The 27,186-nt window shown below is 40.0% G+C and overlaps 1 protein-coding gene across 8 annotated transcripts in view; it reads right to left on the reverse strand.

Annotated features, from left to right (window-relative positions):
* Positions 1-27,186, reverse strand: part of HGF (hepatocyte growth factor) — a 218,939-nt gene that overhangs the window by 98,966 nt on the left and 92,787 nt on the right. Inside the window, exon 1 of one of the 8 annotated variants that reach the window (XM_042466634.1) lies at positions 18,374-18,424. The exons of the other annotated variants lie outside the window; for them this stretch is intronic. The gene's annotated coding sequence lies outside the window, so the exon portion shown is untranslated. Of the gene's footprint in view, positions 1-18,373; positions 18,425-27,186 lie in introns of those variants that run through there. 8 annotated transcript variants of the gene reach the window in all.

Here is a 27,186-nt window from a genome sequence, read left to right on the forward strand (position 1 = left end):
GAGGACAAAAGAAACACAAACTTTTAGTGTTGTGTTGCAGAAGTAAATCTGTACTAAACAACATAATGAAGTATGAGTGGTGAAAGAGCAGGATTCTAAACAATCCAACTTTGGTAATATGTGTCTGGCAAAGCAAGGTAAACTGGCTTTGTACCCCTTACCAAGCATGTGTGAACAATAAACAGAGAAAATGGGATATCAGATAAGCCTCAACAGCATCCCACACCCACTGTATTAAAAAATCATGGATCCCTAAGTCTGGCCACCAGAATGGAAATTATTGGAAAATTGGTGACAAGTGAAAGAAGAAAATAATCCCTCAGACCATTCTGCTGGGCAAGTGACTGGATCTATGCAATTAAAAAAAAATCATTGAAGTGGTTTCTATAAGGTTTAGAATGCTTTTGTTTATCCATGCAAAGCTTACCTGCCCTGGTTATTTAATTTCACATATTCGTGTCTTTCATTTTGAACAAAAAGTTTACCAAATGTTCAAGCTGCTGTACTTTTTGTGGTGTAGGAACCTATCCCTATTCTTTCCGTGTTATTTCTGGTACCAAAGTTTATATTAAAGAAGTAATCCCCAGGAACACACAAAGTTCATTAATTGCGGTATCCCTGTAATTGCATTATAATTGTGTAGTGGGCAGTACGCTCCAGCAATTTGCAGTGGGCAGGGATGAAAAAGATATGTTCCCATTTTTGAAAACTAGCTGGCATAGTTACTTTATAAATAACATTTGAATGCTATCAACCACTGGCATTTGGTACAAAATACATACTGTTCCTGTCCACCTTGTTCTTACAGCAAAACCCATAAAGCAGGAGGTATCACACAAGCAAACACATAAACCATGTGCTATTTCTCCTCCACCATATAGTCAGACTATGGTTGCATCTGCACTGCAAAAATAACTGCAGTCTGACACAGCTTTAACTGTTATGGCTCAATTTTATGGAATTCTTGGATTTGTAGTTTTGTAAGATATTTATCCATCTTTGTGAGAGAGCTTTGGTGCCACAACAAACAACAGTTCCCAAAATTCTGTAGGATGGAGCCATGGCAGTTAATGTGGCATCAAACTGTATTAATTTTGCAGTGCAGATGCACCCTTTATTTCTTTAATTACAAAAGTAGCTAAATGTTACAATTATACCACAAAATAGCAATTCTTGTAAAGTTATGAGTTATCTGTGAGAAGTTGGAAGTAACCAATTACTTTGCAAGTTTAACTTCATGTCATATTATTCTTAGCTGTTATAGTTGACATTCAAATACTGAATAGACCCAATGTTTCATTAACTGTCACTTGCTAACCATTTTTTAAATGTCAGAGCTTCCTAAGACAAATTCCAGAAATAATGCAAACATTTCTTCTAAACCACCCTTTATGTAGTCTTATAAACTCCTCTTTTCCCTCAGTGTTCAGAACAAGACTGAAGTCTTGGCCAGCACAGATCTGTACATTTAAATCAGATGGGGATGAAGAAGCCAATTTTATGTCTAACCCATATGGGAGACAGCTGTTCTCCTGATGAACAAAGTCTTAAGAAATTCTGTTCTGGAAACCAGAAAATAATAATAAAAATAATAAAAGTTTCAGTAAGTTTATCAGGATAAAAAGCTTCATGACGAGATGTTGGCATGGCCAGTATAGACCAAGACCTGAACAGCAAGGTGAATACAGTCAGGAACTGCCATTTTCAGTAGAAAAATAAAGCAGAATAACAATGTACAAAAGCAAGGAACAATTTAAAACATTGTCTGGAAAAGTCAGATGTATGTCATAAAGGACATTGCTTGTTGTTTTAGGATGCTATTTGCAAGCACATTAGCCCCTTCTGTTCCAGAGTAAAAAAATCTCATTGGTTTTAATAGAAGAAAAGTATCTCGCTGTGTCTTTCTCTTCTTGTGACCCTGCTTTTCCACTGACATTTAAGGTAATGAGAGTTTGTATTGCCTTCAGTTGGAGAAATTGAAAACTTTTTTCCTAATTTCCCATTCTGCTTTGCCTTGTAGTGTTAATACATATGGTTTGAAACATGTGGCCTGTTTGCAGTTACCACTACAGCACAAAGAAAAGGAAAGCTACTTTAGGGCCCGAACAGACAGGCCAAAATAAAGCTGCTTCAGGTCACTTTGGAGGCATGCTGTTTAAATGCTGCATGTGTCCAAAGAGGCTGGAAGCTGCGCCAAAGCCATGCTCCAGTGCTAAGGACTGGAGCACAGCTTTGGTGCAGCTTTTGGCCTCTTAAAATGCATGTGTCATTTAAAACAGATACCTCCAAAGTGGCCCGAAGCAGCTTTATTTTGGCCTGTCTGTTTGGGCCCTTAGAATACATTTCCCTGTATTCCCCTGCCAATATGGACAACAGTCATGGTAACTGGGAGATTTCTGCAAGTTATAGTCCAAAGAGCCATTTTTACAAGCTTTGCATCAATACTAATTTCAATACCCTCCAACAGTTCTAATTATGTCTCACTTTTACAGTTGCTCTTAAAATGTCCCAGTTGTGTTCACCTATTACAACTTTCTCATTCCATCCTCAATTTAGTTCCACTGGTGCATACTGAATTCAAAGCGCACAAGTAGTTCTTACTCTGTTAACTGAGTGGGTGAAAAAGGAGGACTAACTAGGACATTTTGACCAGTGCAAATGGTTGGGAGATTTGACCTGTTGATTTTTGGATTAGAACTTAGAAGCATTTTAAGATATCTTCATATATAAGATAGGAATAAACACAAGTTTTAAAAATCTAATGACATAGACAGCAAAACTGACAGATGTGTGAATTCTTAGCTTGTCTATCCTTCACTATATCAGTTCTTAAAACAGCATCAGTTCCCTCCTTTTGCAAACACCTGGTTTCCTTTTCAGGATGATGCCCAAATTCCACTTTTAGAAACAGAATACCAGCATTTGTAAAACCTTGGTCATGGCAAAACTCTACCTTCTTTCGTTCTGCAGTCTTAGATTTGTATATCGCTGTGCATTCTTATACAGTGGATAGATGTGGATCCACTGCTTTCTAAAACTTTTCCTACAATACTGATTGGAGACTCACTGGCGTGTGATGATTTGAAGGCTGTTGCTGTTGTGCGCTTTCAAGTCATTTCCAATTTATGGCAACCCTGCGGCAAACCTATCATCGGGTTTTCTTGGCAAGATTTGTTCAGAGGAGGTTTGCCATTGCCTTCCTCTGAGACTGACAGCATGTTACTTGCCCAGTGGTCAAACTGGACTTTCAACCCTGGCCTCCAAAGTCATAGTCCAGCACTCGAACCACTACCTTCCTCAAATTGCTGGTACCCTCCAGATGTGTTGGATGACAAATGACCCCATGCCACTGGTTTACGAAATGTCCAGAGGTGATTCTAGTGCAACCACCAGTTGGGAAAGTTTGACGTAAAGCAAACAAACAAACCCAAGTGGATAATATGCTGGGGGGATTTTAACTGCTACACAGCACCATATGTTTACCTAGCTCATAAGTGTTTTGGCCCTTCCTTGGGGTAGCTGTAATACTTGAAGCATTCCAGAATACTCAACTTCCAGATTCCTGTTGACTTTGTTAACTGAAAACACACCCATTGTTCTGCTGTTTTGTTTCAAACATTTCTCTTCATTACATCTTTTTTCCCCATTTTAAAAGAAAATGGAAACATTATAGGCTGTAAATACTTGTGAAGGGCATTTGAACAGAAATACATAGCCACGGGTCTCAATTTAAATAGCATGTTCCTGTATTTTTAGCCACTTTTCTCTGTAAAATTAACACAAGGGCAAGTGGAAAATAGATGAAGGAGGTCCCTCCTCGTCTGTGGTTTAAATAGAGAAGCAGCCAAAATACTTAAGTTCAAGCTGTATTTTGCAATCTGCAAATCTTAAAAAGTAAGCTTCCCTTTGTTTTTGGTACAGATGTAAGGAATAGTCACTAAAAATGTCTCCTTCATGAAAAGGGATGTCTCAACAGATCAAGACACCAAATCAAAAGGGTGAGATTTTTTTAATACAAAATTAACTTGTGCAAAACACCAACATTTTGGGCACAATATATTGTTTATTCATTTGTTTCCCATTTCAGTAAAATGGCTGAGTAGAGCTGAAAGTAGTAAAATGGAATATGGATACAATCCAGTGCAATATCACAGAAGGAGAGGCTGGGCAATTCCCACATCCTGTAATGAATCATAGAATCATAGAAGTGGAAGGGCCAACCAATCCAACCGCCTGCCATGCAAGAACTCACAATCAAAGCATCCTTGACAAATGGACATCCAGCCGCTGTTTAAAGACCTCCAAGGAAGGAGAATCCACCACCATCCAGGGGAGTGTGTTCCACTGTCTCGCAGCTCTTACTGTCACGAAGTTCCTCCTAATGTTGAGGTAGAATCTCTTTTCCTGTAGCTTGCATTTATTGTTTTGTGTTCTAGTCTCTGGAGCAGCAGAAAACAAGCTTGCTCCATCCTTAATGTGACACCCCTTCAAATACTTAAACAGGGCTATCATATCACCTCTTAACCATCACTTTTCCAGGCTAAACATACCTAGCTCCCTATGTCTTTCTTCATAAGGCATGGTTTCCACACCTTCCACCATTTTGGTCACCATCCTCTGGACACGCTTCCATTTGTCAACATCCTTTTTGAATTGTGGTACCCAGAACTGGACACCATATTCCAGATGAGGCCTGACTAAAGCAGAATAGAGTGGCACTATTACTTCTCTCGATCTAGACACTATACTATACTCCTAGATCCCTTTCACATGTAGTCTCATTAAGCCAGGTGTCCCACATCCTATATCTATGTATTTCATTTTTCCTACCTAAGTTCTGTATCTTACATTTTTCCCTATTGAAGTTCATTTTGTTAGTTTTGGCCCGGGTTTCTTGTCTATAGTGGTCATTGTGAATTTTGATCCTGTTCTCTGGGGTATTAGCAACTCCTCCTAATTTGGTGTCATCTGCAAATTTGATAAGCATGCCCTCTATTCCTTCATCCAAGTCACTGATAATGTTGTTGAATAGCACTGGGCCCAGGACAGAACCCTGTGGGGTCCCACTGGTCACTTCTCTCCAAGATGAAGAGGAGCCATTGTTGAGTACTGTTTGTGTTCAGCTTGTCAACCAATTGCAAACCTATCTAATAATTGTATTGTGTAGCCCTCATTTTACTAGCTTATTTGCAAGAATACCATGGGAGACCTTGTCAAAGACCTTACTGAAATGGTAAGGGACCAGCAAACACACTTCTGTGGAAACAATCATGATACTAGTATAGTGTGGCCAAGCAAGTGCTGAAAATAAGAGTTTCAGGATCTAGTGATACTTCAGATCTATAATGTGAATCTTGTTTTCAATATTCTCAAAACCCTCACACGCAAGTTCAGTGAATTAATCACTGTTAGCAATCTCACATCTCTATACTGTACTTCAGTGTTGCTTGCTGGCCAGATTTTGGCAAGTGCTGACATGTCACAAACTTTGTATTTTAATAAATAATAATAATAAAATTTTTATTTTTATACCGCCCTTCCATAGATCAGGGCGGTTCACAGCAAATATCAATAAAACACAACATATACATTCAGGTTAAAACAATTACACAGCAGCAAAATAAAACAGAATAAAACCCCCGTTAGCCAGTCCTCTTTGCCACAGAAGAGGAAGGGAGGCCCACTGGACTTTAGTCGGGGAATGCCATCTGAAATAGAAAGGTTTTTAGGTCCTTTCTAAATTGGGCCAGGGAGGTGGCCGAGCGGAGCTCTGTGGGCAGCGTGTTCCAAAGGGCCGGGGCGGCGATGGAAAAAGTCTTCCTCGTGGTAGAGGTCAACCTAGCCCCTGGCACCCTAAGTAATTGCTGCCCAGATGTTCTGAGGGTGCGGGACGGAATGTACGGGGAGAGGCGGTCCTTCAGGTATCCTGGGCCCAAGCCATTTAGGGCTTTATAGGTCATTACCAACACCTTATATTGTGCCCGGAAGCGAATAGGCAGCCAATGCAAGTCTTTAAGCATCGGTGTAATATGGCTGGCCCTGGAAGTTCCAGTGACCAGCCTGGCTGCCATATTCTGTACCATTTGTAGCTTCCGGGTTTGGTATAAGGGTTGCCCCATGTAGAGTGCGTTGCAGAAATCCAATCTCGAGGTTACCAGAGCATGTACTACCGTTTCAAGGTCCCTCTGGGCCAGGTATGGGCACAGCTGGCGAATGAGCCGAAGCTGATAACAGGTGTTCTTGACCGTCGCATTCACCTGAGCAGTCAGGTGAAACGACGAGTCAAGAAGCACCCCCAGACTGTGCACGGAGTCCTTCACAGGGAGCGTGACCCCGTTCAGGACAGGTGGAACTACCGCCATTCCTGGACCAGGGGAACCTATTACCAGTACCTCCGTTTTCTCTGGATTCAATTTGAGTCGGTTTTCCCTCATCCAGCCCATTACTGACTCCAGGCACGCCACGAGAGGAGAGACGCCATCTTCAGTCACTGCATCAGTCGGAGACATAGAGAAGACTATTTGGGTGTCATCAGCGTACTGATAACCCCGCGCCCCATGTCTCCGGATGATCTCTCCCAGCGGTTTCATGTAAATGTTAAATAGCATGGGAGACAGAATGGCTCCTTGAGGGACCCCAGTTTTAAGGGGCCTCTCATCGGAGCACACATCTCCCAGCTGCACCATCTGGGACCTCCCAGAGAGGTAGGACCGGAACCACTGGAGTGCAGTGCCCCCGATTCCCACCTCTGCCAGGCGCCCCAGAAGGATACCATGGTCTATGGTATCGAAATCCACTGAGATGTCCAAGAGCACCAACAGGGACACGCTTCCCCTGTCGATGCCCAGATGGAGGTCATCGACCAAGGCGACCATGGCCGTCTCAACCCCGTGACCCGCCCGGAAGCCAGTTTGAAATGGGTCCAGATAATCCGTTTCATCCAAGACCGCCTGAAGCTGGATTGCAACCGCCCTCTCGATCACCTTCCCCAAAAATGGCAGCAGCGAGACTGGCCGATAATTATTATGTACCAGGGGGTCGAGGGAGGGCTTTTTTAATAAAGGTTTTACTATGGCCAATTTTAGATCAGATGGAAATTGCCCTTCCCTCAAAGATGTATTAATAATCCGGCGTAACAATAAAGTTACCGCCGGTCCCCCCTGGGCCGCTAGCCATGAGGGACAGGGATCGAGAGAGCAAGTTGTCTTCCGAACACTTCCGAGGATCTTGTCCACATCATCAGTACTTACCAACTCAAACCGATCCAGTTTAATAGAGTCCACGGAGGCTCTGGACGCCTCTACCCTAGGTTCTGCTTGAATGTCGGCGTTAAGACCTTCGCTTATCCGAGAGGTTTTATCTGCGAAGAAGTTATTAAATTGGTCGCAGCAGGCCTTAGAAGGTTCAAGGATCTGGTTCGGGGCAGGAGAGAGCTGAGTTAGCTCCCTGACCACCCTGAACAACTCTGCTGGACGCGACTCCGCGGATGCGACACGAGCACCATAGAACGAGTTCTTAGCTGCTCGTATCGCCTCTCCGTAGTCCTCTAACAGTTGGTCTAGGAGAGCCTTGTCGTCTAAGCAAAGGTGTTTCCGCCAACGGCACTCTAGCCGTCGCAGTTCCCGCTTCCTTGCCCGGAGATCTTCCGTATACCAGGGCTTACGCTTGGAGGCGGGCCTGAGAGGACGCTTGGGAGCGATATTGTGTATAGCCCTAGAGAGACCGGTATTCCAGATTTGTTTCCTGGATGGATCTAAAATTAGATCCAATAACCACGTGTAATTTGGTTACCTTAAAACAAATGGCCTGTGCAGATGATCATTATGGTTTTAGTTTCCAACTGTAAACTCCATGCTAGTTCCCTCCCCGTCCCTTATACTGTATAAGCTTTCCAGATAGTATCATGCAATGGCAATTTCCTTATCATAGCAAGTGTTTGGGATTCATTTACACAAAGATAAAGCAAAAATAAACAACAGGCATCCAATATCTCAAACTGATGTCTGTGGTAACTATTACATAATGTTACTATTCTGACTTAACTGTTCCTTAATGTTTATATTGTACTTTCCTTATTTCCACAGTTTGATTTGTACTTCCTTAATATCTAAGCTTGTTGTTTTTTAAAATGTTTCTTTTAATGTTATTTCTTGGGCAAGAACTTGTGTAAGAACTAGGTAGAGGGCCTTAGCTAAAGTGATACCCAGTATCTGGAATGCCCTCTCTACTGAAATTTGATTGGAGGTAATATAACTTGGCATAATCCTCTGTGGCCATAATGACATAGCACCATAGCTATGGTGATACATAGTGGATTCCAGCTAACCCACCCCCAAACCCACTTACTAGTAAGCAGCCACTGGGATCAACAGGCATCCATTCCCTTATGGATCAAGAAGCAACTGCCTAATGTTCCCACGCATTCTTCCCATTAGTGGTCTCTGGTGTAATAAGCAGAAAAATGGACCCCCATTGCAAATCCCCTTCATGCCAGAGATCAATTATTTTATTGCATGGTGAAATATTTTATGCTATATTTATATTACCCTGAAAGCACAGAGTAGCTTTACCCCAACCTGAGGCTTTCTAAAATTTTGGAGTCCAATTCTGACATGGCTACACTGGTTGGACAGGATGGAAATTGTAGTCTAACTCCTCCTAAGGGCTCCAGATTGAAGCGTACCGTACTAGGAAGAAGGGTGAATTATGAATAAATAATATTTTATTTCTTTAAAAAAGCCTCTATTATTACCAATTATGTTTTAAATGTGTTTCTAATTCTTTTAACCACTCTTTTTAATATATTGTTATTTAATTGTTTTTTTAAATTTTATAAAATAAGATTTTAATTTAATCATGTTTTAAACTTCTGAAAACTGCCTTGGATCCCATCCCATGAGAGAGTTGGGATATAAACTCAATGAATAAATAAATAGTAGTTTGGCATTACTTAAATCTATAAATTAGGCATGAAAACCATCAGTGCAATCAAAAGGAAACCAAAAGATTTCAAATAATTTCACAAACATATTGAAACTAGATAAAGAAATTGATCCTTCCCTCAATTGAACATTAAAATCTACTTTAGGAAGCAGGCCTTCTCAAGCAGGTAATGGACAAATATGCAGTAACAAGGAGTGAAGTCCAATTGTATTTCCAGCTAGAATAGAAACATCAAATGGCTTGCTGAGTGAGAACTTATAAATCCCATTCATTCTGTGAATCTATTCCAGTTGGGACCAACAATTAGATTTACTCCAATAAGTTCTGTCTGCCGAAGATCCAGTAAATGACTTAAGAGACAATAAATAGACATCTGAACACATGGAATAAACATTACAAAATTATCTCTGGAACCTTGCTGAATCTTATGGTAATTATAGAGGTATTCCCAGAGTTATAAGGCCCAAGCTCTTTAAAGTGTAAATGCACGGTCACCATGTTGAGCTGGGCTTGGAAACCAACTGACAATTAAGCTTTCACAGTACACAATTATAGCACCATAATTCCACTTTAAATGCCATTGCAGTACCCTGTGGAAATGTGGGTGAAGTGCTGGAGCTCTCTGGTTCAGAACTCTAAAAAGCCCTCCCTAAACTGCAAATCCTAGGATTCCATAGGATAGCGGTTCATGTGAGGTTGAACTGTGTAGTGTGAAAAGGCTCTTAATTCTATTAACATCCTATTAACATGACATTTCAGACTGTATTCAACTAATCTCAAATAGAGTATATTGCATAATGAAGGAGACCACTTTATTTGAGCTATTCACAGAACTGTATCACTGCACCACTGACAGAATATAATGAAATCATAGCAAGAAAATGTAATTGATTTGGCTTCATAAACAACAATGACTTAGCAGTACTGTATGGTCATTCTTAAAAAAAAAAGATGCCTACACAATCCTTGAGCTTGAAATGTGACGTTAGGGAGACACATTGACCTTTTTCATACTTGAATATGCAATATTTCATCTGGAATTTCCTGAGATTACGAAGTAGATTTCAAAATCATTTCCATTAGTTCCAAATTTAGTCATGGTTGGAGTAGGTCTATTGAGAGCAATGGTGCAAGTTGTTAATAAACAATTCTGGATCCAAGCCTTTTTTCTTGATTTTATCACTGAGGGAAAACCCTGCAGCCTGTTCCTTACAGACTGTGAATCTGGAACCTGCTTTCATTTGTGCTTTCAAATGAGGAGATGCTCCAAATTTACCAATGTAGAGATCAGCAGTGGATAAAATGTAGCTTGTGGGCTGCAAGCAGCTTCTGAGTCCCAAAGCCACTCACCAATAATTTTTAAGACATTTCTCTGCAAGTGATTTTTGGGTAGTTTTTCACCCCAAAACTGGCCAGATACAGTGGGCTCTCAGCATCTGCTGGGGTTTGGTTCCAAGACCCCCTGTGGATGCCAAAATCTGTGGATGCTCAGGTCGTAGTATATACAATGGCATAGTAAAATTGTGTCCTTCATATAAAATGGCAAAATCAATGTTTGCTTTTTTTTTGGGGGGGGGGGGCTGTGAATACAGTGGACCTCTCTACTGGAGTTTGGTTTCAGGACCTCCTGGGGATACTAAAATCCATGGATGCTCAGGTCCCATTAAATACCATGGTATAGTAAAATGGTGTCCATTGCTCAGTTCTTCCACCTTTCATTTCAGGATCATTTATTTATTTATTTATTTATGAAAAATTGATTCATGCATTCAAAAATTGTCAGTGTAAAAACGTTAGAGGTATGCATGTATGCATTTTTCTCCCCAAAGTCCCCAAATATGAAAATTATCTTCAGTTTGCAAAAAATATTTCTAATCTGTATCAATGGGAAACAAACTTTTGAAAATACAAAATAAATGAAGATTTTCATCCCTTTAATATCGTGTTTGCCTTTCTTCTAGCATATATAGAAGACCATGGACATTTTCTATCTGCTTACATAATGCCAGGCAAGTTGCCTTGTTCTTAGAACTGTCCAGCGTGGAACGATAAGATTTGAAGAGTTGGTTCTTGTGTAGACATCTGAGCAAATCCCTCTCTTTTACAGTAAAACAGCAGAAAGGGTGGCAGGTTATTATTATTTTATTTGCAATTTCTCTCTTTGAACAAAATTGCCATGCTGGCTAACCATAATTTTAAAAATACAGTGAGGTAGTGGAGTTCTTTCCTAAGACACTCTTATTCCAGCTGAGCTTATCAGCAGTCCTCCTAGTTTTTGGAAGAGCTGGAGGTAAATATGAATTTTTTCAGCATCTTCAAAATTTCTTTTGAAATGGACAATTAAGAACAATTTTTTAACAAACAATAGCTTCTGCTAGAGGTAAAAAGTGCTAGAATATAGCTGCCTCCTTTCTTGGCTCTCCAAGGCGGGTATGGAATATGGTGATGCATGCTACAATTTATCACTCTGGCACTGATAAAATCACATCAATAAAGTACTCTATGGCAGCATACACATTGCAGAAATAATCCAATCCACCACTTTAACGGCCATGGCTCAATGCTATGAAATTCTGGGAACTGTAGTTTGTTATGTCACCAGAGACTGACAAAGAAGGTTGTCCAACAGAGAAGGCTAAATGTCTCGCAAACTACATTCCCCATAATTCCATAGCATTGAGCCATGGCAGTTAAAGTGGTGTCAAACTGGATTGTTTCTACAGTGCAGATGCAGCTGGTATCCAGACATAGGTTCTGGCAAACTTTGTGAAACAGAGATGAAATTAAGATACATATTGGGTTTGGGGAACATTTTGTACCTCACAAACCATTCCCTCAACACCATATTTTGTATTGGGAAATACTTGGCTGAACCTGAAAGAAAATTATAACTAAGAGGTTTTGTAGTTGTGTAACACTTAATGTTTGAGGCCCTGTATGGGAGAACAGGACAGAAACTATTTCCTGAACTCAGTTTGCTGTCATAATATCAAGTTCAGTTGTACACTGTCTGCTTTGTAAACATTTTATTACTGTTAAAATTCAATGACTGACTCCCTAATAAACCTGCCTCCAGAAATGATAAATTCAGTGCTAATAAGATGAACAGAGTACAAGATTAGGAAGAACTCATTGTTTTACTACTACTACTACTACTACTACTATTATTATTATTTTCTGTGCAGTCCCTGGACTTTCCAAAAGGCAGAATAGTGGCTTCAATATTACGGGTGGAAATAGTAATGGGGGGGGGGGGAGTAAATAAAATAAGTTTTTGAATGTCAAGAGACCCTAACAAGAAGAATCCTGAACTGATGAGAATTTTGCAGTTTGGGACTTATTTTACATAATATTTGCACACCGTCACTTTGCACAGAAAACATTTTCAGTGCAGAAAAAAGAGGGTGTTCTGTGCCAAAATGCTGTTTTCTGCACAGATAATGCTGCAATTGAGACTTATTCTGTGTCAAATTCACATATGGTAGATTTGCCTAGGAAATGGCATTGGTACAGAAAAAGTCACTTGCTGCGCACAACGTGCTGTTTTCTGTGCAAAACAACTACATGTGAATGTTGCATGGAATAGATCCTGCATAAAAAAAAATTGGCTATGAAAGCTGCACCATTTTTGAAGACTCTCTCACAGCAAAAATAAAATGGATGAAACTACGTATTGAATCCTTCAAGAAGAAACTGTAAAGAATTACATACTGCATCCTGTTTTTTTTCTTCAGCTACTTCTAGACTATGGAATGATCTGCCAGAAGACATTCCAGAACTGAATATGCCATCTGAATTCAAAACAACATTAAAGACCAATCTCTTCCAGCAGCCTTATCCAGATGATTTAAAAACTGTGAATTTTAAATGATGGATTTTAAATGGGGATTGTTTTAATATGTGTATATCTTATTTGTGTTTTTAAACTGATGTGTATTTTAAGTTATGTTTTAGTCTATAGTTTACAAGGTTTTTTTGGACATGTCATAGGGCAGAATCCAATAATCAAACAGCAAACTGTTGATCATTTCCCCTCTCCAGGCCAATTTCTCAGAGGATTTAGATTGTGAGTGATGGGAGGATTGCCCCTAGTGATGTGTATCATCATCACAGAGGTCCCCATGCTTATGGCACTTGAACACTGAGCAGATTTTGATGCCTTATAGACCACTGTGGCCCCATACCCAAGATCCCTCATGCCTCCCCCTCCTGGGAGATGTTCTCATTTTCTTTGATGTATAGTAGAAAAAGCAGATAATAAATAAACCAAGCAATGATTATGTCTGAAATATGCACTCGTCTATACCTCAGATATATATTATAACTTCAGGGATTTGCAGATTACTGGGATTAGAAATGACAGCCTCTGTATGCAATCTCTTCTCTTGTTTAAATAGTTGTCCTCAAAAGGGAAGGGTTCAGCCCACTTTCATTTTTCTTCTGGTGCATTTTATATTTAAAATTGGCGATATTATCCATTCTGCTGTGCATTGTCATATATAAGCAGTTTGTGGCAGCTCTCAGGAAAAAGCATGAAAAAGGCACACTAAAAGAGACATAGAATCTCCTGAATCTGGGGTAGTACAGATAGCAACCTCTCAAGACATTTTGCTGCCCAGGCCATGCCAGCATATGGCATGCTCCACTCATTTAAAAATAACAGTATTCAGAGACAGCCATAGTGTTTTGTCTGTATATGAGGATGAGGATGATGATGATGATGATGATGATGATGATGATGATATCATCCTACAACAATAATAACACTTTCATGACACTAAATTTCTCTTGCCTTAACCAGCAACCTCACTCTGATTCACAGTAGTACTGACTCTGAATATAAGACAGACAGCAACAAAATTATTCTTCTATGGATGACTAATAAAGTAATAAATTAAGAGCAACTATCAATGTTATGTGGGCTGCATAGCCTTCCAGTGACCCTTGAAGGAACATTTCACAGAAGAAGACCAGGACATGTGTGACCAGGCAACATTAAACTGTGGGAAAGATGGCAAAGGTTATTAATGAGGAAGATCACACAAGAGGCTGCAGCAGTTTGCTTTTGCCTGACTCTACTGGACAGGGTTAAATTATTCCCCCTTCCTCTGCTAGCTTCTCCTTCTTCCCCTCTTCTCCCCTCATCTCCTTCCACTCCCTTTTTCCCCCACTGAGTGAATTGAGTGGAAACCATTATTAGCTTTTGCACTCTGAAGCACATACAGTAACTACTTTTGCACTCTGTACTCAATTTGCAACAGTTGAAATAAGCCAAGGACAAAAAGAGAAAGTGGAAGGAAGAGGAAGAAACTAGTACTTTTTAAAGGTCACTGAAAAGGTGATATGGCAGACAATGAATCAGGAGTGTTAAATTAGGGCACTTAGAGGTTAGATGAAAGTCCACCTCCTGCTGAACACATAAATAAGATATAAAATTTTGCCCCAAATGATCCCCAACACTCTCTAGGCTGCATCTGGGGCACAAGAGATGCCCATTTTGGGCCCAGCATCCCCCCTCTGCTGCTCTATGACAGAAGAATAGACAAGAAGAAGAGCAGAAAGTAGCTGCTTTTCTATGGCAAGGTTTGGTACAACCTCTGCAATGGAAACTCCTTGTACCCAGAAGGTGGTAACAAACAGGAGATGAGACTTTCCTTCCTGATAGGATCTCACATGTCAGTAACACAGAACACTGTGCTAAATTACTGGTATTGCTGACATTCTCAGTTGTTATTTGTTCCTTTCATAATGGTTAAATGCTATTACAGACTTAGTGCTATTTCTTTGGAAATGTAAATAAGATTGTGTGTAAGGATGGATGGCTTTGGGGTCTGGTCAGCTTTCACTATGTCCATTTCATATGTCAATTTCAACATCAATTTGTAACTGAAACAAAGCAAAACTGCATTATTTTTCAACATTTTGACAGTTTTATTATATATTTTATCTGGAAAACTATGAACTGTACCTTAAAACAGGCATTTTTGGAGACATTTTAATCCCTCATATAGATTTTATACACATTTTGATAGTCTTTTGAACCCAGAGCTATATTACAAAATTTAGAGAGGTCTGAAAACCTGAATGATGTCTATAATCCATTTAGTAGTCCAGAGAGTGCAAATTGAGTTGCCTTACATAAAATGCAGATCAAATGAAATCCTTGAGTATCCCTAATTATGAGCTTGCATGGTCAATAAACCAACAATTAGTGCACCAAATTTGTGTATAGAAACTTGCATTGTGGTGTCTTAAATTATTGATGGAGAAACCCTTACTGATTACTCTGAACTACTGATGTTCCAACTAACCAGATTTTTGTTGTGGGACTATTTTCTCTATTTTGATTTACTGGGTTTTATGAGTGACTCTGAGAAACATGTTATGCATTTCCTGTCCACCAATGAGTTTTAAAATGATTAACAGTGCAGTCTTATGCATATGTATTCAAGAATAAGTTAATGTGTATATGAGTAACAAATCAATCCTATATACAGTTGGCCCACAGTATCCACAGATTCTTTATCCATAGATTCAAGCACACATGGTTTGAGTCTATTAAAAACATATAGGTGGGTTACAAACCGCCATATAGTACGCGACGAGCACGTACTAGGGTTAGGAAGGGGCGGTGCTTCCGCACCCTCCTAACCCTAGTACACGCTCCACACACACAAAATGGCAGCGGCCGTTCCACACGGCCGCCGCCATTTTGACATAGCGGACACGCTGCATCCGCATGCTGCATCCCAGAAATGATGCCGTGAGCGCGCAACTAGCGCCTCGTGGCATGTCTTCCGGGGCCTGAGAAGGAGTGCGATTTCCACGCTCCTTCTCTGCAGCATCTGGGAGCCGCGCGGTTTAAAGGCTGCAGCTCCCAGATGCTGCAAGCGGAGGCGGAGCCAGACCGCCGCTTTTCGTAGGTCTGTAACCCGCCATAGATTCCCAAAAGCAAACTTTGATTTTGCCATTTTATATAAGGGAAATCATTTTACTACACCACTGTATTTAATGGGACTTGAGCACCTTTGCATTTTGGTATCCACAGAGTGTCCTGGAACCAAACCCCAGTGGATACCAAGGGCTCACTGTGTATCTATTCAGAAGCAAGTTCTGTTAAAGTCAATGGGAATTATTTCCATTTAAATATCTTTCTTTCTTAATTGTTACAATTTCTTAGATACATCTATTTAACCAGATTTAACTTTCTACTGCTCCCTAGCTCCCACAAGCTTTAGCTAAGTAAGGTGTTGAAGGACAGAAGATTTGGCAAGGCCATTTACTTTCCAGCAATATTCTCAGAACATTAAAAGAATTCCAAGTTAGTTCATGTGCACTTTGGTTTCCTAATCTCATTCATATAATCCACTGAGATGAACAAAGATCCGAACAGTAAAAAATGTAAACATCAGTCTGATTGAATAAATCATCCCCTCCATGTAATCCTCTGTCAACATGTTCACTATATGTTAAATAACTCTGAATTGGGAAATGAACATTTCCAGTTCTTATTACGATTACTCTTATACATTTGGCAAAGGAATGTCTATGCTGTTATGGAAAGAGCTATAGATCTTGCAGAATAGCATGCTTGCCAGCATAATGATATTTTCACATTATGTTCACCTAATTCTTAGTTAAATCCTGTTCCATATGACTGGACTTTGCATCATTTCATATACATCTACTGGAGTAGTTGCATCAATAACTGTTTAGTCAGATCATCAGATAATTTCAGCTTCTTTCTCTGTTTTCTAGAGTTTCCAGTGGAGTTAATTTTAACTGCACTTCATCAGCCTTGTAAACTGTACTTCATCAGCATACTTACCTCCATCAGTGATGCTATTCAGAACCAAGATTATGAGTTACTGTAAGTGAAAAGCTCACAGAATCTGTCAGGATTGACTGGTAGATCCATCACCACAAAGGTGATAAAATCCATTCATGATTTTATAACCACTCCTGTCACAGCAGCTATGAGTTGCTCTCTCAGACTGCTGCCAAACTGCAGAATTAATACAGTTTGAAGCCACTTTCATTGTCATAGGTCCATCCTATGGAATCCTGGGATTTGTGTTTGTTGCGGCATTAGAGCTCTCTGACAGAGAAGGCTAAATATCTCACAAAACTATGGATCCCAGAATTTGATAGCCATTAAAAGGGTATCAAATTGCAATAATTCTGTCGTGTAGATGCAGCGTCAGTGCCAAACCACAATTAGGAATAGGGTAAAGCACCTGGATGTGCCCCTTACAACCTGGAGAAGCTGCAGAAAGAGGATGTGTCACACTGAGAGTGGCTTCACCACCTCTGTGGTAACAGTCCCAGAGTTTCAACCTCCTGAACCCAACAAAAGGTTGGAGCAAAGGCTTTTACATTATTGTTGCTGTTGTGTGCCTTCAAGTCATTTCTGACTTATAGTGACTCTAAGGTGAACCTATTATGGGTTGGCAAGATTTGTACAGAAGAGATTTGCCATTGCCTTCCCTGAGGATGCAAGCATATGACTTACTCAATGTCACCCAGTGGGTTTCATGGCCAAGCTGGGAATTGAACCCTGATCTCCGGAGTCATTGTAAAACAGTCAAACATTATGCCATTACTCCTTCTTTTCTTCCATAGATGTCACAGCCTGCCATGACCTCTGACACGACATCATCCTAGTCAGAAAATGGTCCTGGACCCAGAGGCTGCAACACAGCAATGTACTTGTGTTATTCTTTCAGCATGAAGAGTGTATTACAGCAGACTGATTTTTCATTTACTTCATAACACCATAGGATGTCATTGAAAATATTGTCATATGCACTGAGCAGTTTAAGGAAATAGATCTTCTCTGTGTTAGGATCAGACTCACTGTACTATACTGTTGTAGCACTATTATTCCACTTTTAATGCTAAAGCTGCCTCTTGTGAAATCCTGGGATTTGCAGTTTAGGGAAGGCCATTTACAATTCTCAGTCAGAGAGCTCTTAGGACTCACTAAACTACAAACACCAGATTGCCACAGAGGCAGCCAGAGCAGTTAAAATGGAATAATAGCACTATAACAGTGTAGTGCAGTGTACAATAGATCGTGTAACATCAGTGATTGGATTGCATGGTCTATGGAGTCATGGCGAACTCTATGAAATCATTTGCTCCTAAATTCCCAGGTTCAATCCCTGACATCTCCAGTTAAATCTCCAGCCCTCCCTTCAGTCCATCTGCCTTGGTCCAGGCCTCGGAGGTTGAGAGGAACTGCTGGACCTCTTACCCTTTCCCGTCACCACTCCCTTCTCCTTCTGTGTCATGTCTTTTTAGATTGTAAGCCTGAGGGCAGGGAACCGTCTAACTAAAAAGATTGTATGTACAGCGCTGTGTAAATTTACAGCGCTTCATAAATAAAGGTTAATAATAATAATAATAATAAATGTGTGAAAATCCTTACCTAAGATGCTAAGAGCTATCTGCAGTCACAGCAAAAAACAATATTGGACAAGAGATAATCCTTTGGTCGTCCAGATGGATTTCATTCCCTATCAACTCCAACCATATGACCAATGCTAAATGTTTGTGGACGCTGGAGTCCAAAACATGTGGACAGCCACAGGTCCCCTCACCCCTGGAAGAGATTGAGAAATGGTCTGGCCTGTATAAGGCAGATTCCTATATCCTTGTGCAATCAAGCATTGCTCAGTATCCTGTCTCTGTGTTATATTTATCTCTGCATGCATATTTTTATCTTACTGTACAGGAAATTCCCTCAGATTCGTGAATCTCAGCATCACCAAATGAATGCTAACAGTCTAAAAATTGTGAATTCCTCCGAAGTGATAAATTCATCACAGAAAGTCATTAATGATGCCTTCATTTATTTAGAAAGCACCTAAAAGTTTCTAGTGCTGTAGAAAGACTGCAAAAACAACATTACTTACATAGGATGGGCACAGAAGGGGGAAACACAAATTCTTCATACAGTTTTATAAATATTTAATGGTCAGGTTGAAAGGTCACTGATGGATAACAGGCTCTGGGAATGGAACATCCTTCGCATGTACCCTGCTGTCTAAGGGTACATCTGCACTACAGAAATAATGCTGTTTGATATAGTGCCGTAACTCCATCCTACAGAATCCTGGAATGTAGAGTTTTGGGAGCAACAGCATGCTTTGGCAGAAAAGGCTAAAGACTTTGTAGAACTACAAATCCCAGGATTCCATGGGATGGAGGTACAACACTTTAAAGTGGTGTCAAACTGCATTATTTCTTCAGAGTAGATGCACCCTAAGTGTGGATTTGATGTATTCATTTATGCATATCCAGAGCAGGGAAGCTTAGACCTGCCTTTGGACTACTATTCCCCATCCAACATGGTCAGTAGGGAGAGACTTTGGGAGTTGTTGTCCAAATCATCTGGATATTTAAATAATCTGTGCTATATACGCAAGCATATTCAGTGAAAATGTGATACAACTCTTCCAACTCTCCCCATATAATCCGCCCTGCACACTCAGATCGGCTGGGAAGCGTTTGCTGACAGTCCCAGATTCTAAATACGCCACAACATCACGTAGAGCCTATTCCATCTTGGCTCCTTTGCTCTGGAACGTGCTTCCCAGTGAGCTCCGCTCAGCCACCTCCCTTGAGCGGTTCAGGAAGGAATTAAAAACCTTCCTGTTCCAAACAGCTCTCCCCTAACTTTCTCCCTTTGTAGCCTCCTTCCTCCCCCTCACCATTATTATTTTTATTGTAAACATCTTATGCTAGTTGGATATTGCTATTGTGATTTTAATGTATAATTGCTGTTACTGTGTATTGTGTTTTTACTCTGTAACTGTTATTGTTGTAACCCGCCTTGATCTACGGAAAGGTGGGCTATAAATAAAGATTTTATTATTTATTTATTATGATTCTATGATTACAAACATATGGAAAGCAATACAGCCTTCTGGAGTTTTGTGGGCTTTCTTTCCATTTGCCCATTGTTTAAAACATTCACACATCTGCTTCTGCCCACTCAGACCCCTTCCTTCTCAGACCCTTGCCATTCCTTTCCGTGAGACTGACTTTGATGATGGCTAGAACCAGCACTACTCCCACACAACTGCCCACTATCCAACCAGGCACTATTTTCTCTCCCTTCAACATGTCCTATCATATACTACTATGTATCCACTCTTTACATTATATAAATGTCACTATGATGCTACTTGAACATAACCGTAATCAAAAACAACAAAAGCCACAAAACCAATAGCAGGCTCAAGTCTATAAAAGCTCATGCTACTAACTTCTTTTGTTTAGTCTTCAAGGTGCTACAACATCCCTTTGCAGAAAAAAGTAAATCAACAATAATGTTTTATGGGAGGATCTGCTAATAGTCCTGATACTGCCTCACCCAGAGATTCTCTGTTTTATTGATGCTGGTGGTGATGATAATATATTGTATATACATCAATTACATGCAATCAATGACAAGGCGTATATTGCTTGTCTGTTTTAATAAAGAATAACTTTAAAATAATTAAGAATATTTTTATGTAATTAACGTGGAATGCTTATATAATTTGAGTGAAAAAAGAAGAAAGATAAATCACAAAGAGAAACCTTTTTTGGAGGGGGGGGGTATCATTTTCCCAGGTGAACCCAGGAAAACACTGCTCTCCTTTCTTTTGAATCTGTTTTATGTGGAGTGAGTCCAGAAGTGCAATTCTCACAAATGTTTTCCTAATGTCTTCACAAACTGATTTATGCCAGACAATTCCAAATGCAAGCCCATCTGTTGACATCAGGTTAAACTGCCCACAGTAATGACTCAGGGCTTTTAAAGGTCACTCTGGTCTGATGTTCAGTTATTACTCACCAACACCAAAACAATGCTCTACAATAAATATAGATTCAATAGGAAAACACTGCAGGATGCAACAAGACTAGTACAGAGGACCACGAAAACTCACAAAATTCTTCTTTCTAATTTTCTTGTTTTAACTCTTGCACAACATCAGTGATCAAGATGCAATTTTCTAAGAACCAAGTCAGTAAGACTTCCTGCTGAGTAAACACCCACAGGATCACTGCAAGTGTCTATTCCAGCACCACGCATGGCATGAATGCAGCATCACGGGCTCTTTTCACTTGAGTGTAAACATTACATTAGAGTCATACTTCGCTAAAAATACATTACATGCCTCCAAACCAAAACCGTGCCTTAGAGGAAATGCAGCTGAAACTCTGATAGCACTTCAGAAAGTTTTGCCTTAAACGGGGGTGGGAATCATGTAGTTTTTTGGCTGTTCTCAGACTGCAACTCCCATCATTCCCCATCACTGGCTATGCAACAACATCTAGAGGGCAGATGGGAAAGGCTTAAGCACCCTCCTCTAACCTGTGATTTCTCATCAACAAATACCTCAATCCCACAGTGATATTTTTTGGGGAGAAATACAGGGTTAGATGTTGCACCAACACAAAGGGCCAGACATGTGTTCTGGGTTAACAGTCTGGCCAAAACTGTGACAAATCAGTTGCATTCATAGTTCATATCTTCCTCAACCTGACCAGATGTAGGCAGTTTTAAGGTTATAGGGACATGGAGCCCCATGGTTTTGGGACCAGTAAATGTTCCAGAAGAGCTGTCCACCACACCTGTCAAGTAACATCTGGGCAGGGCCTTTTCAACCAGCCTGATCAAATGATTGGCTGCCTGGAGGAGAAATCACCAACACAATGTCAGAACCATGCATCATTCTGTCATGATAACATGATGATATGATGACATAATGTTATAACACTGTGATAACCTGGTGAATTATTGGGCAGATGGACATGGGGAATATCGAAGGGCATTTTATAGTAATCCAGTGGGCACTCTAGGTTTGGGAATAAGCACATGGGGCAAATGGTGACAGGGTGAAAGTTTATGGGTTTATGACTACCTTTCCAGCCAGAGGATCTGGTTCAAAAAAAGGGATACTTCCCTCCCTTCCATAAAGGCAATTGAATGATAAACATGGGAGGAGGGAAAGGGGGACTTGAAAGGTTCCTTTCATTGGGATCAAAGGCTGGATGTGAACTTGATTTTGGGGAAAACCTCAGATGGGTAACTTCCGTCTCACTACCTGAAATAAAACTCTTTTGTTTTCTACTGCATTAAGATTTTTCTTGGTTACTGGGAACTGAGTTCACTGATCCTGATACACTGTATGCAGACTGGAGGCTTTTCCTAGTCCATTAATCCTCTATACAAACTCCCTGGGAGAGTGGTGGAGTCTCCTTCCTTAGAGGTCTTCAAACAGAGACTGGATGGCTATCTGTCGGGGGTGCTTTGATTTAGATTTCCTTCATGGCAGGGGGTTGGACTGGATGGCCCTTGTGGTCTCTTCCAACTCTACGATTCTATGATTCTATGGTTCTATACATATCCCAGGGCTCCCCCCCCCCATCTTTAGTTCATGCCGGATATCCCCTCATTCTTTCCATACTTGCCACAGCAGGGGGCCAGCCCAGTTTGACACCTCCTCCCTGCATTCTTATCCCTTGAATACATGTCTAAAGGTGCTGGGTGAACACATGTACAGATATATATGAGCCTGTGCAGTCTCATCTGAAGTCTTGCAGGATTTCTGGCCCTGCAAGACTTCTCCCATGATCTGGAGTGAGAGTCACTCCAGACTTTGAGTGATGCTGGCTCCAATCAGTCTTTGCAAAAAGTGTGGCTGGTCAGGAAGGCTCATCACAACCACATATTTCTGTACAGTATTGAGGGTAATTCTGCCATTTGAAATCCACTTACCAGGTAATATTTCCCATTTAATTCTTTAACATACAATCCCACATTGGTTTTATTAGAAATAAGTTCCACCAAATATACCTGAGCTTACTCCCAAGTACTTTCTTATGGGACTGTATCTTTACTTTCTTAAGGTCCATCCCTAGACAGCATAACTAGACTTAAAAAATGTTTGTACATAACATTCCCACTCAAACCTTTTACTCCTTGATATACTGGGTTGATCCAAGCAAATGCTTCCAAGCCAAAATACAATTAGCACAAGCTTCTCATTAAGATTTTTGCAAATGCTGTTTGAATATAATTAACATTCCCTCAACATTGATAATACCCATGTAACATTCTTTGGGCAGAAGGTGAAATTAAAAAAAAGGAGAAGAAGGCTACGATAGCAGCTACCCTGAAAAATAACAACAAAAATAAGGAAAATCTGTTAATTTTAATTGGATGTTTACACAAGTGAAACATGTTGTAATTGTAAGAAATGGATGCATCTCCACTCCCCTTTGACTGTATATCTTGAACACATTTGGATTGACAAGGCAGTCAAGTGTCCTTGCCCTATGGCATATGAGTGCCTGGTTTTCTGAATCAGATAAATGACATTCTTTAGAGAATTGACTGCCATAGTTTAGAGGAGAATTCATTTGTTGGAGTAATAAATCCAAATTGGAAGGCTCCACTATCTGACTACTGTCCCATTTAATCTGGGAGCATTGTCACAATTTATGCAAGATGCTGCTCTAAAGGTTAATGAAAAAGCATCCAATCTCTTTCCGCAAATGCCAGCCAAACACTTTATAGATTTCTTCACTTCCCCTTCCATTAAATTAGTGCAGCTGTCTATGCCACCAGATTTAAGGCGTTGGTTGTAGAGCACATGTCTAACAAGATTTGCCAGTCACGGATAAGGTGTGTGAAATATTTGTGTAAATAAGGCATGGCAGTGGGAGACCAAGATGAATCAAGGGAGATATATAAGTGCTTTAAAAGCCCTCAAAAGCTCAAAAGCAAACTGACAATTTCTGAAAACAGAAAAAGCTTCAGTCAAAGCATACAATCATGCAAAAATCACAAGCTGGATACCTCTCACAAGTCCTCATTGCACTAAAAAAAAAACCTGGTGGGAGGCAGTCTGGAAATCTCATTAAGTTGCACCCTGTTTACCAGCAGAACAGACTTCCATCACTCAACACAGCTTTCAAAGTAAAGCATTTGTGATTGTGGTAATAGTACCACAACTACAAACATAAATGCATACATCTAGTTTACCTGCCTGTAAGTGTTCAAAGGTATACCAGCCGCAGGGTGTAGCAGTAATCATATTTAAATTTAAAAAATGGCTTTTTTCCCTTCTTTCAAGGAGGAAAAAGTACCAATAAATCATTTCAAATATTGTTGGTTCTTATTTTCTGTTTCAACAAGAAACAGAAGAGGTTAGGTTTGTAAAGTAACCTTCTCTGTTTTAAGAGATTCATCTTCCAAAGTTACCCTGCCTCACACATACAACTGAAAATCATCAACCACAATTGAGAGGCTGTTGTTTACATCCTTGCTGCAATTACTTAAAATAGAATTTAAATAGAATAGAATTAAAATGGATTTTAAAATAGTAGGGTTTTTTTTAAATTAAACTAGGCTGTCTGAAATAAAATCTAACCCAGAAGTGAAAACTGGCAAGTGATCACAGAAGTAACTGGAGTTTTGTTTGCAAGCAATACAATCAATAATAAATCTTTCATTCGCCTCTACTGATGCAATAAATAAATAAACAAATAAATGAATGAATGAATGAATGAATAATTGTTTGAATGTGAGGGGCTAATGTACTTAGATAAACAAAAGCCAGAGAGAAATAAAAAAAATATTCCTACTCTTTGCTAGTTTTTTCATGTCAAAAAGGTTTTGGTTTTCTCTTCTGGCAGGCTTTTCCAGATTAGCCTTTTTAGTTTACCCTCCCCTTACGAATATTACTGATATTATTGATATTATTACCACTGCTTCCTTCCCCGGTGAAAAACACACCTTTCTCCCCCCCAAACCGAAACTGAATCTGGATCTCATTTTCTATTGTACTCAACCTTTAACAGGATTTCCCCCCTTTTTAACACTTGTATTATTTAATCTCTTTTTAATTGGTTTTTATTTTGGGTTTTAATGATGGGGTAGGCTTGGGATATGCTATTCCTTTTTAATCATGATTGTAATTTTAACTGTTTGATGTTTTAATACCTGTTGTCATCCGCCTTGATTCCCTATCGGGAAAAGGCAGAATAGAAATAATAATAATAATAATAATAATAATAATAATAATAAGTTTTAATTGTTGTTATTGCATGAAAATTTTCAACAGAGATACTCCTCATCTGCACCATGAAATGGTCCAGTCCAACCTAAAAAGATGATTTGTTACAAATGGTCTGCAAGAACCTAGCAGTCCCATGTTCTGAGCCGTTCAGGAAGTAGCAAGTTTAAGGTAGACCAAACTAACAATTCATTTAAGGTGATAATTTGACATTCGTTGTTGTTCTGCAGCTCCAAGTCATTTCTGACTTATGGTGACCCTAAGGCAAACCTATCATGGGGTTTTCTTGACAAGATTTGTTCAACAGGGCTTTACCATTGACATCCACCGAGACTGGAGAGTGTAACTTGGCCAAAGTCACCCAGTGGGTTTCTATGGCCAAGCCAAGATTCGAACCAAGGTTTCCAGAGTCCTTGTCCAATGCTCTAACCACTATGCCATGCTGGATCTGTGACATTTGGCATGACAGTACAATTGCAAGCCAATCCAAAACATTTCTTGGCAATGCTATCTCAGCAACAGCCACTGCTGTCAGAGGGAGCACAACAGCATCACTAAACTTGTAGTTCACTATGTGACTGGGCAAAAAATAGTTTTAAGTCACTAAACAAAGCATTCAGACAACATTGCATTTTATCACCATATTTGTTCAACTTGTATGCAGAAAATATCATACAAAGAGCAGGATTAGACTCAGAAGTAGTGAAGATAGGAGGAAGGATCATCAACAATCTAAGATATCCGGATGACCAGAAAACATCAGTGACTTGGAACAATTACTAAGGAAGGTCAGAGAAGAAAGTAGAAAGGTAGGTCTACTGCTGAACACAGAGAAAACAAAAATAATGACCATGAAGGACCCACATAAATTAAAATTAGACAATGAGGAAAATTCGAAAATTCTTGTACCTGGGCTCAAACATAATCCAGAATGGAGGCTGCAGTCAAGAGATAAGAAGACTAAGAATGGGAAGGGCAGCCATGAAAGAGCTTGAGAAGATCCTAACGTGTGAAAATATACAACTGAGCACTAAAGTAAGAATTATCCAAGCTATAGTATTCCCAGTTACTATGTATGGGTGTGAGAGCTGGACTGTGAAAAAAGCAGACAAAAAGAAAATCAACTCATTTGAGATATGGTGTTGGAGAAGAGTGCTGTGGATGCCGTGGACAGCCAGAAAGACAAACATATGGGCCCTTGAGCGAATCAGGTTGGAAATACCCCTGGAGGCCAAGATGATTAAATGAGGCTGCTGTACTTTGGCCATATCATGAGAAGGCATGACTCATGAGCCAGTGGAAAAGACAATAATGCTGGGAAAGGTTGAGGGTAGAAGAACAAGAGGTAAACCATACACCAAGATGACTAGACTCACTTAGGGAGGACACAAGCCTGAGTCTGCAGGAAATGAGCAGAGCAGCAGGGGAGAGGAAGGCTTGGAGATATCTTATCCATAGGGTCGCCATGAATCGAAGACAATTTGAGGGCTAACAACAAATGTTGTGATTTTTGTTTAGGTTCTTTTTTCTTTTCTTTTCTTTTTTGTATTGGTATTTTTTCATGCAGTTTCAAAACCCTGCTACCCGACTGATGTCTTAAGAAGTAAAAGAGAGAGACGGCGAGAGAGAAACTAAATAGGAAAGAAAAATAAAGGTAATTAAGGAGCTTTGAAATAGTGAAGGGAGACGAGGGAGGAAGGGACACTGACACCTCTTGCCTGGCAATGGTGCAACTGCTCCAGGAGTGACATTTCTCATTTGTAGACTTACACAATTGCCAGGTCACTTATGGGTTTCCCCTATGAATGAAAAGTGACCTGTTTGAGATAGTGCAGCAATGGGTTGGAGATAGCATTGTGCAGTGAGAATCACCAAAGCCACTTGTTTCCCAGGGTATTTACAGTTTAAAAGCCACATGCACTAATGTCCTGATTCTCTAAATTTTGTTTGTCGTGCTCTTTACAAAACAGAGGCATGAATCATGCCCATTTATGTGTCTGGCAATGGTTGTACTGAGGACAGTTGAGAAATCTCTTGTACTCTGAGTTTCATGAGCTTACCCAATTTACACTTTCTATAGCTGAACACAGACTGAAACACAACTGACATTCAGAAATCTGTACCGTTACATTTTGCAAAGGGAGTCGTGCAAACAAACAAATGTTCA

The sequence above is a fragment of the Sceloporus undulatus genome, chromosome 5 (genome assembly GCF_019175285.1).
Source record: "Sceloporus undulatus isolate JIND9_A2432 ecotype Alabama chromosome 5, SceUnd_v1.1, whole genome shotgun sequence".
NCBI lineage: Eukaryota > Metazoa > Chordata > Lepidosauria > Squamata > Phrynosomatidae > Sceloporus > Sceloporus undulatus.